Source organism: Juglans microcarpa x Juglans regia, chromosome 8D (assembly GCF_004785595.1).
Source record: "Juglans microcarpa x Juglans regia isolate MS1-56 chromosome 8D, Jm3101_v1.0, whole genome shotgun sequence".
Lineage (NCBI taxonomy): Eukaryota > Viridiplantae > Streptophyta > Magnoliopsida > Fagales > Juglandaceae > Juglans > Juglans microcarpa x Juglans regia.
Window position 1 is genome coordinate 2,238,145 of NC_054608.1, and position 12,446 is coordinate 2,250,590.

Consider the following 12,446-nt stretch of genomic DNA (forward strand, 5'->3'; position numbering starts at 1 on the left):
TGACTCCTATAAGATGCGCTCTGACCACACGATGAAGCAGCATCTTAGGGCTATGTCAACTATGATCCGCGAACTTAAGTCTGCAGGAAACAACCTGACTGATGAACAGCAAGTCCAGGCAGTGATAAGATCACTGCCGAATTCTTGGGAGAATATGAGCCAGAACCTGACGCATAACGAGAATATCAAAGACTTTGATGATGTCTCGCGTCACTTGGAATTGGAGGCTGAGCGCCTAGAGGCAGCCAAGCCCAATCACACGGCCTATGTGGCTGATTCTGGTTCGCGTAAGGCATCAAGGCCTAAGCGCAGGAAGTCTAAGAATGGAGTAGCTGCTGGACAAATTAAGAAGGTGTCAGGAACTTCTCAGCGCAGCAAGAGGGGCAAGCGCGGGAAGAACAAGTCGAAATTAGAGTGCTTCAACTGTGGAAAGAATGGCCACTTCGCTCGTGACTGCACTGAGCCGAAGAGGGTACACTCTGACTTTTCTCGCATTGTTTTTGTAACTAGCCATGTGATGGTTGCTCACTCCTATCCTGTGTGGACTGTTGATTCAGGAGCGACCGAACACATAGCGCGAGATAGAGTTGGATTTGTTGAGTATCGCCGGATTCCAGCTAGGAGTCGTGATATCAAGGTGGGGAATGGAGCTAGCGTTGAGGTACTGGGACTTGGTACCTACAAGCTGGACTTGCGGGGTGGCCGCACTCTTTTCCTTCACAATGTGCTATACGCTCCCGAGATCCGACGAAACTTACTTTCTGTAGTCACTCTATTAAGACTTGGTTTTCGTATTGTATTTGAAAACAATTATGTTTCCTTTTATTTGGGCCATGTGTTTTATGGCAATGCTTTTCTACAAGACGGTTTTATGATATTGAATTTAGATTATTCAAATATAAATGAGTCAATTGCTTTTCTTTCTACATCTGATAATTTGGATTCATATAAATGGCATGCTAGGCTTGGCCATATAGGGCAAGATAGAATGACTAGGTTAGCTAGAGAAGGCCTTATAGGCAATCTCGCTAAGGTCATCTTACCCACATGTGAACATTGTCTAATGGGAAAAGCTAAGAGAAAACCATTTGGAAAAGCCACAAGGGCATCTTTTCCACTGCAATTAGTCCACTCAGACATCTGTGGTCCAATGAGTGTGAGGGCAAGACACGGAGGTGTCTACTTCATCACATTTATAGATGATTTTTCACGTTACGGTCATGTCTACTTAATCTCCCATAAGTCTGAAGCATTGGAATGCTTTAGGCAATATCTAAGAATGGTTGAGAATCAGTTAGACAAGAGTTTAAAAGCTCTAAGAACTGACCGAGGACGAGAATATCTCTCTGAGCAATTTAAAAGGCTCTGTGATGAAAAGGGAATCAAAAGACAGTTGACGATGCCGAATACGCCCCAGCAAAATGGCGTGGCCGAAAGGAAAAATCGAACACTGCTTGAGATGGTTAGGTCAATGATGGCGCAAGCAAACCTACCAATTTCTTTTTGGGGGGATGCACTTTTGACTGCTGCCTACATTCTTAACCGAGTGCCCTCCAAATCAGTAACTTCCACCCCATATGAACTATGGACCGGCGAGAAACCCAATTTGAGTAACTTGCGGCCATGGGGTTCAACAGGTTTTGTTCACAATCTTTCTCATAAGTATGGGAAGTTAGGCCCTAGAGGGAAGAAGTGTATCTTTATAAGGTACTCAGAATACTCTAAAGGGTATGTATTAATAGGTGAACAATCTGATGGAAGTGTGACTGAGATTGAGTCACGAGATGTGGATTTCATTGAAGATGAGTTTCCAAGTAGAGGTGAGGTTGATAGGAGTTTAGAACTTCATGAGATTGTAGAACAAGAAGAAAGTGCTCCAAGGAATTTAGTTGAGAATGAGGAAGAAATTCTTCAAGCTCCTACAAATTATTTGAATCCGAGTGGGAGCACATCACTTGTCAATCAATCACAACAACCTCAGCCGCGTAGAAGCACACGTGAAAGTATTCCCCGTCGTCATTTTGAGATTGAAGGGGAAGCTTTTATGGTAGCTCCGCATGATGATGACGAGCCTAGAAAAATTTATGAGGCTTTCTCATCTTCTACAAAAGATGAGTGGATGAAAGCTCTTAATGATGAGATTGAGTCTATGAAGATTAACCAGGTCTGGGATCTGGTTGATCTACCAATAGGACGTAAGACTATTGGGAACAAATGGGTTCTTAAGGTCAAACGCAAGTCGGATGGATCAATAGATAAGTACAAAGCTCGCTTAGTGGCGAAAGGATATACCCAACAGGAAGGTATAGACTATGAGGAGACTTTTTCACCAGTGGTGAGGTTTGCCTCAATTCGCCTGATTCTAGCTATAGTAGCAAACATGGATTTGGAATTCTACCAGATGGACGTTAAGACATCATTTCTCAATGGAGAACTAGATGATGAGATCTATATGGATCAACCAACTGGTTTTGTGGTCAAAGGTCAAGAGCGCAAAGTGTGCAAGCTAAAACGATCTATACAATGGTACCTCAGATTCCATCGAGCCATTCTCTCGAATGGGTTTACGATGATCACAGAGGATCATTGTGTTTATGTCAAAAGGTCTAAGAAGAGTTTCATTATGTTGTCATTATATGTTGACGACATACTACTAGCTGGAAATAATAAAGGGTTGATAGTCGCCACAAAAGAGTGGTTATCCTTCAATTTTGAGATGAAGGATATGGGTGAAGCAGAATACATTTTGGGAGTTAAGATCTACAGAGATCGCTCAAAGAGACTTTTGTGTTTGTCTCAACAGACTTACATAAAGAAAGTCCTCGAACGCTTCCTAATGAATGGATGTAAACCCATTGACACCCCTGTTGCAAGGAGCGAGAACTTGTCTAAAGTGATGTGTCCTAAGACTCAAAAAGAAAAGGAAAAGATGGCTCGTGTCCCTTATGCTAATGCTGTGGGTAGTCTGATGTACGCAATGATGTGTACTCGACCTGACATATGCTATGCAGTTGGCTTAGTGAGTAGATTCCAATCAAACCCCGGACTAGCTCACTGGAAAGCGGTCAAAAGGATTATGCGATATCTCAAGGGAACTGCGGACTATGTGCTGTGCTATCAGGGTTCAGATTTGCAGCTAAGAGGTTACAGTGATGCCGATTGGGGCAGCGACCTAGATGAGCGCAAATCAACCACTGGGTATGTCTTTCTGCTCAACCAAGGCGCCATTACGTGGAGCAGCAAGAAACAACCTTGTATAGCTTTATCCACCATGGAGGCAGAATACATAGCTTGTTCTGCAGCAGTTCAAGAAGCTGTTTGGTTATGGAGGTTCCTCAAGCATTTAGACATTGGCACGGATACTTCAGATCCGGTGACAATATTCTGCGACAGCATGGCAGCTCTCGCATATGCTAAGGACTCAAAGTATCATGGAAGAATCAAACACATAGATATCAGATATCACTACATCAGAGACATGATAGCGCAAAAGGAAGTGGTTCTGAAACATCTTTCTACGAGTCGCATGATTGCTGATCCCTTAACGAAGCCTATAGCAAGAGATGTCTTCGAGGCTCATGTTAGGAATCTAGGACTGCGTAGACTATAAATGTAATTTGTGTTTCAAATGACATAAAGATGTAACATTTCCTTTGGGATATTAATACAATATGATTCAGTTCTTGTCTTTATCGTATTGTTTTTAATACGCATACACAAGATATGTCAACAGGCTTAGATCAGCTCACTCACACGAGCGATCGCCTCTAGCGCTTAAGTAGCGAGTAGAGATGAGACATTGTGTCCCTAGGTACTTGTCCAAAGGGATAAGTTGGTTGACACAAAGTTATGTCGCCTTAGTGGGAGCTAAGATGAGGTCCATTGATAGGACTATGCATGGGTTACCCCACCATCCATGTAACCTGTAGTAAGCCAGATGCGAGTTCCTCTTTGACGCCTTGGAGACGTGCAAATTGAGGAATTCGGGTTAGACGCTTAAGGAGCGGCTAGACTAAGATCTGTACGGTGTTGATATAGACATATGCTCTTTGAGAAAGAGAAATCCACCGTAGCATGTGTTTCATACTATATGTGCTTATACGACCATATGAGTAAGTGAGTAAAATATTTCCCTCTTTCTCACTGTGTGAGTCTCATTTCTTAAAAAATGTCCTTTACTTTTGACTATGTCACGAGATGGAGGTTGTGATGTTTGCTACTTTGACATGCTGTCTATGGCCATGATTGATACGGTCTAAAGAGGCATTGTTGGAAAAGCAGTTCGACCAAAATTGAGTGATATGAGTGTAAAGGGAAGACTATTCGATATCGTATCTTCGATAGTGTTTGCTGACGTCATACAAATGACGCTACATCTTGGTAGCGGCTAAAGGTTGTGAACACATTGAAATATATGGAGGTAGTCAAGCATTGTTCTGAGTTTTTTTTTTTTTTTAAACTCAAGAGGGTTCGAAAATGCTTGATCTTGATACGATCGAATAAGTCTAGGACATGACCAGACACTTTAGGGATATTACTATGCTGGTCTTCTCTGGGAGAGATTTGGTGTATGTACTCCCTCCTTTCTACAAATGTGCTTGGTGGTCGCACGGCCTATTTATTTGTATGAACAAGATTGAGAACATTAGAGAGATGCTGACCTGGGGTCATGCCCACTGTGTGCGAGTGAGAGATATTAGTTGGAGGGGCGCCCACGTGGGGCTGACCCCTCCTGCTAGGTAACGCATGGCTTTAAGCCATGCGTTGCTTGTAACGTATCTTGTGTAACGCATGGCTTAAAGCCATGCGTTACACAAGACTATTGAAGGCTGGCCTTTAAGGCCAGCCGTGCATAGGAGGACTATATATAGTCCTCCTCAATTGTATTTTGAGTGTACCTATCTAAAAAATAGAAAAAAGACTCTCTCTCTTTTTGTTCTCTCTTGATAAAATACTTAGGCTGTGGATTTGTAAGTGTTACTCTAGTTCCATACTACGTAGTACACTTTCGCCACTAAGAGGAAACACTTGGAGTTTATCAATCTGGAAAAACTTGTGCAGCAATTCTTTAAGCTGAGCTTGAGGTACTTTTCCGCTGTGCATTCTAACAGATGGAAAGGAAGTTGCAGCTAAGCTATGGCCGATTCATTTAGAGCAATATTTTGATTTCTTCTGGTCGGAATGACAGGAGACTCTCACTCTTCTAGAGATCAGATCTCTCTCTCTCTCTCTCTCTCTCTCTCTCTCTCTCTCTCTCTCTCTCTCTCTCTCTCTCTCTCTCTCTCTCTCTCTCTCTCTCCATATACATATATGTTGTGTATATATGTTTGGGGAGGGGGTCTAGGCGCAAGTTTCTTTCTTCTGTTGTTGATGATGCATGTCAATTAAGGATTGAATGTCACTGAGAAGTATAGAGAAAGAGGGCTTCTGCTAGTGTTTTTGGCAGTTACATCTGAGAACTTTGGAAGCGATATAAGGCTTTATAATCCGGTTTTGAGTTTGAAAATGAGCTTCAGTTGGAGACCCGTGTGTTACTTTCTTTTTTATTTCGATTTGAAAACATTTGAGGCTGATCATCTGTGTAGTTACTCGTTATGATTTGTTTTGAAAACTTGTACTACTTTTCTTTGGAAGACGATGACGACGTGGCACAGCCGATTCCCCACGGTTTCGCGCCTCGGTTGCATATAGCAGGATCGTTAATTTATAGAATTTGATTTCTCTTTTGAATTCAAATTTCATCTAGTGGATGCATTTGCTTTTGACGAGACAAAATCATTTTACGTTTCTTTTTTTTATCTTCTTCATTTTTTCCCACAAGGCAAACAAATAATGAGAGAGGTGGGGCTCCCACACCGATCGAACGAAAACCTTGAAATTTGGTCAAAAAAACTTCTGTCAAGTATTTCCTTTCGATTATTCTTTCATTAAGGTCTACAGAGGTTTTAATCAATACATACACCTAGTTATGATTAGGAGTTGAAGTGACATATATCTTCATGAAGTACTTCGTCGCAGGATAATCCAATATATATATATATATATATGGTTCTTTCAATTGTTTTCAATTTACGTAATTAATTATGCATGTCAGCTTATATGGGCAGAATATTTTATTAATTTATGTAAGAATTAATTAATAAGAGATTACGAATTGCTAACTCTAATCGATTGATGATTAATCATTCATTAAAGTCCTATTTGATCAACACCTTAATCACAGACTAAACGTCATAAACAATTAACAATAATTGGTATATATTAAGACTATGTTTAGATGTTGAATTGAGTTGAGTTGAGATAAAAATTAAAAATTATATAAAATATTGTTAGAATATTAATTTTTAATATTATTATTATTTTTAGATTTGAAAAAATTGAATTGTTTATTATATTTTGTGTTAGAATTTGAAAAATTTATAATGATTAAATAAGATGAATTGAGATAAGTTAGAATAGATTTGAAATCGAAACTGACCTCTTAATAGACGAAAATTAATTAAGTTGGTCCTCAAAGTAATATTATCCTCTCATGAGACTACTCATGCTTGTGATCATCATCAATACTAAATTTTTGGATTTATTAAATAATTTGTTTTGTGTGGCAGTAAATTAGAAAGGGCATCATATCAAGACTGCTACAGCCAACCAATTCAGAAATCACAACTTCATGCATGTGATCTTTGACTACTTTATTCAAACTGGATTGTATATCACTGCATGCTAGCTGAGATATGGAAAGCCCTGGCTTCCACCAAATAAATTACAAAGTCGGTCAACATTTGTCGTCTTCAAAAACAACAATTTTTTTTATCTTTGCCACAACTTTCACGGCACGTCTCGGTCTCCCTACCCATTATACGGCTATGGACAGTTCCTCCCTACCCATTGTCGGTACAATTAAGCTAAGCTGTAGTACTTGCAGAGCAGAGTGGAGAGTTGTTGTGGGAGGTGGCTGTTTTTCAAGACACGGAAATTAAGCTTTTTAAGTGCCAGGAGCGACGTCGTGTTGAAGTGAGATGAGTCACAGACTCACAGGTTGGTTGGTCAAATACGTGTTGTATTAATTTGTAAATCCTGTAGTCAAAACTTGGACCCTAATTACTACTATCAAATTGAATGAACCAATTGCAGCGAGACAACACCTTTGCTCCTAGCATTAGAATCTTATTTGATTTCTCAAGTTCACATAGTATTTCAACATTTACTAGAATATTTGTGTTCTTTCGTCCTAAATTTTGTATCCCTTTTCACACGTAATGTTATAGATTACATTTTAAGTCGGCTACGTTTGGATATTAAGATGAATTAAATTGAGTTGTAAATAGTAATATTTTATAGGTCTTATAGATATAGGTTTAACTTTTTAAATTGAGATGGGTTTAACTTTTTAAGTTAAAATGTATGAAGTAAGTTGATATGAGTTTAATTTTTTTTTATATAAAGTTGAAAAAGTAGTGGGTCTCATCAATGATTAGTTTGAAGTGAGTTGAGTTTAGTTCAACAACCAAACACAACCTAAATGATTATTGTACGTTTAGCTAATCGATATATATAATTTAAGATGAACAGCAATATCGCTCCATTTATTATTATTATACGATGATAATCAGTACAAATATATATATCTTTGAGCACGGGTTTGAATTGCAAAAAAAATTTTATAATTGTGTGAAAAATATGACGAATCTTGTTATAATAAAAAAAAAATACATGGAGGTTAATTTATTGATGTTTTCAAAGAGAAATGCAACGACGATTAGCAATTAGTCCTCAACGTGGGTGGAAACATATAACTATAGGGCCAGTTTATAGTTTAGTACTCTAAAATAGAAGAAAAAGGGAAGCAACATTAAGCAGGATGTGGCATTACAACTCATTCAAGAAATAAATGTACGTAGGAAAGGGACAATGAGTACTATATATATATATATGAGTCGATAAGTGGTGAAGCTGATTTAATAAAATCGAAAGCATATTTTATATATATATATATATATATAGATTGGTATAATTAATAGGCCGGGAAGTTGAACGTAGGAACGTACGTACGTACACATTAATGTATTGTCAAATGTTTCATCCTTTGGAAAAGAAGAGCGATATTTAAAGACCTAGACATCTTATTAATGTCGGCCTTTAATTTGCAGTTTGATTAGGGCAAAAAAAGAACAAGTTATTAATCTCCAAAGAGATTTTTTCTGTGGCGCCTCCGACCCCATGTAAGGAGATACAGGAATCGAGACGTCAGGATGGTGACAACACGATCACACATCCCAACGAAAATGCCAAGTGTGTGTACATGCAACAGTATATAATAAACAACGCAGCGGATAATATAAATAAGTCTACTAAGTACCAGAATTTTTAATACAAGTATTCAAAATAAATCATCTTTAAAAAGTTATACAGTTATCTCAAATAAAATATATACAGGTCTCAAACCAGAGTACGAGTGATCCCAATCACTCCTCGGGCGGAGCCAAATCCTCAGGTTCACTCTCATCCTCCTCTGCATCAAAATCTACGTAACCATAGAATGGTACCGCAAGTAAGTATAAACCAAATAACCACGAGATAAAAACATATTAGTGCAACTAACATGCATGCATATGATGAAATATGAATCAGACCCAAAAATATCATTTTTTCCGAAAATGGATATTTTTCAACATATGCCAAAATCCCATTTTAACCCAAAAATAATAATCTGTCATTTTTCCAGAAAATGACCCAAGTCAATAAAACATCATTTTTCCAGAAAATGAATCACATAAAATCCTTTTATTCAACACACGCTATTTTTCCAGAAAACAGCCCATTAATCCATTAACCATATACACCATGATCTCCCCTAGGAATCATCCGCACGTCCTGGCTTCGTAGCGATGCTCAGTTCCACGCCCAGCGCGTTCGTGGCTGAGCACCCACTACGCAATGAGCGATGCCCAGTTCCGCGCCCAGCGCGTTCGTGGCCAAGCATCCTCTAGCCCCCGCCAGCAGAGGGGCCACGGAGTCGGCACGAGACCATCTCGTCCGATCCCGTTGTCGTCCGGCGACAACCCAAGAGACGTCACTCAGTATATTCCGCTCCCGAGTGACCAGAGGAGCTCCACCGAGATAATACCTCATCTCGGCTTGGGATCGTGATACACACGCACCTAAAAATCATTTAACACATGAAAATCCAGTTTTCAATAAACACATGAACATGAATGCAATTACACGAAAACCCAGTTTCCTTTACAAACATGATCATGCGTGCAAATATGTCATGTACATGAACAACACCATACCAACAACCAACAATGCAAACCAAATACACAACAACTCCATCCATAATCCATCCGACCCCCGAACTCCTCGGACTCAGTCCAGCATGTCAAACCAGATCACAATAATATGAGTTAGTGCAAAAATATATTTAAATCACCATAGTTCTTTAGAAAAATACTTACAGTGCTATATAATAATTTTCGAAAGATCACGGAAGTGCAAGAAGTGGCGGCTCAGCAACAAAACAGTGTAAAATACACTGTGGCCGTGGGTCTCAAAAATTCACTTTTGAATGGGGACAAACCAAGACCCAAAATTGATAGGGTAGGGCTTAGGGATGCCGGTGAAGCTAGTGGTGGTGGTAGTTTGCCGTGGGTGACGGCGTAGAGGGTGGTTTTAGGCTAAAAATGCCCAAATCGTTGATGGAGATAAATAGGCTTCACCAGTGGTAGATCGAGCTAAGGATGGGTGCATTAGGCTGCTATGAGGTCAAGGATGAAGTGGTGAAGAGATGGTGGTCGGAGGTGGCGCGACGGCGGCGCTGGAGTGAAGAGAAGGCCGCAGCTTTGGGCTGTTCATGGGAACTCACGGCGACTAGGGAGGAGCTGAAAACCGGAGGGGGAGGTCGCCGGCTTGTGGGGAAGGGAATGGGAGGGGCGATGTCGCCAGACGGAGGCGCACGGCGGCGGGCTGGAGGACGACGCACGGACGCTGGTAGAGAAGGAAGAAGACGTTGCGCGCGGGAAGGAAAAACAGGGGAGGAAAAAGAAAATGGGGAGAAAAAGAAAAGAGGAAAGAAAGAAAAAAAGAAAAAGAAAAGTGAGGAAAAGAAATAAGGTTCAATCCTCACATCTTAGATCATAAAAAATTATCCAACGAAAATGATTTCAAAACAGCAAGTTAAATAAATTAATTTAAACGTAGTGGTTAAATGAAAATAAAATAATTTGACCCAACAATAACTAATTTAACATAAAGAGTAATTTAAATGCATAACAATAATTAATATTAAGGAAACATATCAAATTTAATTTTTCACAATTAAAAAAAAATCATAAAAATAAACCCACTAAAAATCCGATAAACTTAAAATAAGAGAACCAATATTTAAATTAATAAAAATAATCCTTCAATTAAAAATATACTAAAATACGGGGTGTTACATTTCCAGAACTTATCAAAAAGAAACATATATATATATGTATATTACAAATATATATGAAAAATTATATTTACAGTTTTTGAATTTGTAAGCCCGTGTTCTCCTTCAAAAAAGTGAATAAATCCAAGATTTATATAAAAAAAAATTATTTTTTTAATGGTAATTTCTTCTTTTTTAAAAAAGAATATGGAAGACCTACATTAGATTGTACGTAACATTATTATATATATATATATATATGTTTGTGATATAAATAAACATATATCTTTTGCATGATCAAGTATTTTTAATTAATTTAATCTTGTCTATATGGTAATCCAATTAATGTTTTTAATTTTTTCGTCAATTTCAACTGAAGTTTTATTTTCGATGTTATAATTGTTAATTTATTGGTCTTGATCGTATTATTGAATATTCTAAGAAATGAAATTGGACACTGGACGCGTGATATTCAATGATGCAATATATTGGGCGGCAGGGCTATCCAGCTCTCGAATGTCAAGACAATTTGTATACTTTTAATGAGAAGAACGTTAAGAGTACTCACGGCTTTTTTATTTTATCTTTTAAAATTTATTATTAAAATTTATTTTTTTTATTTTACACACTGATTTTTACAATATGTCATACATCAGTTTATCTATCTTTTTTTTCATATCATTTAAGTATTATATTTTTTAATCTTTTTTATTCATTTCAAATATTTTCTCTAACTATCAATAATATCCTCATATCTTTTGATATTTGCAATATCTCTTAATATACAATGTCATAAAATTATGTTCTATTTTAAATTAATCTAAATTTATAAGCTAAATCAAAATTTAAATTAATTCAAAAAATAAAAAGAAAAAATTATTTTTTCTGATCATTTCAAACCTTGACGAGCAACATACAGAACGTGGGATTCGTTTTTACAAAATGAAATAGATAGTATCAGAAAACGTCCCAAAGCCATCAACGACCTAAATCATTCCATGCTTGGTCTGTTGGTCAGTCCGACATTTTAACAAGCGTCTCTTGTGCTGGCGATAATGCCATATTAAGGCACCCAACGGATCTCATTAGTTCAGATGCATGCCAATGCCTTCTGTTCAGATCCAAATCATATTTTTTTATAAATGAAAAACTTCATGGTTTTGCCATGCTGAACAATTTTCTGTTTGCTTCATGATTGCAATTATTTCCATATAAGTCTTAAAAATGATGTTCTACACACTTGCATCATTTTTTTTTTTTTTTTTGAAAGGATCTTCTCATTGATGATAACAGATCAATTACAAAATTTTTCAAACAAGACATTACCTGAGATAAATTCAGGACTCTCCTCGATCATTACAATCTCATTGCTATAATTAAAACTGAACTTAGCTAATTGGTGTGCAACACCATTTGCTTCTCTCGGTACCCATGCAACCTTCCAATCTTGTCTTCTCTCAAGTAATTCTTTGATATCATCCACAACTTGCCCAAACCAAAGCCAATTTTCTTCTTTACTATTTACTGCCTTCACCACACTTTGTGCATCACCTTCAAATGTTACATTGTAAAGGTTAAGTTCATGGCACAAAACCATTGCTCTATATATGCCAAGCATTCGGCTAACACAGGTTTAGAGTTAAAACTCCTTTTAGCAAGGAGGGAAACCAAAACTTCTCCTTCACAGTCCCGACCAATAACTCCAATACCCATTTCCTTCACATCTTCATGTAGCGCCGCATCCCAATTGGCCTTAATGTAACCTTCTGATGGTGTTTTCCATTTCCTAGTATTGTTGGTAGAAGTCCCTCCTTGCTGACCTTCTTGCTTTCTCACTTGTGCAGTCTTATATTCTTCCATTAACTCATTAGTTCCTAGTACAAGTCTTTTTGGCTCAATCATTCTACCTTCAAATAGAAAGTTGTTCCTTCTTAACCATATTTTCCTCAACATAACAGCAACCCAACTAAGAGTAACCTCATTTAGTGTCTCAGTACACCTTATCCAAAACTCTAGAAAGTCCATTTCA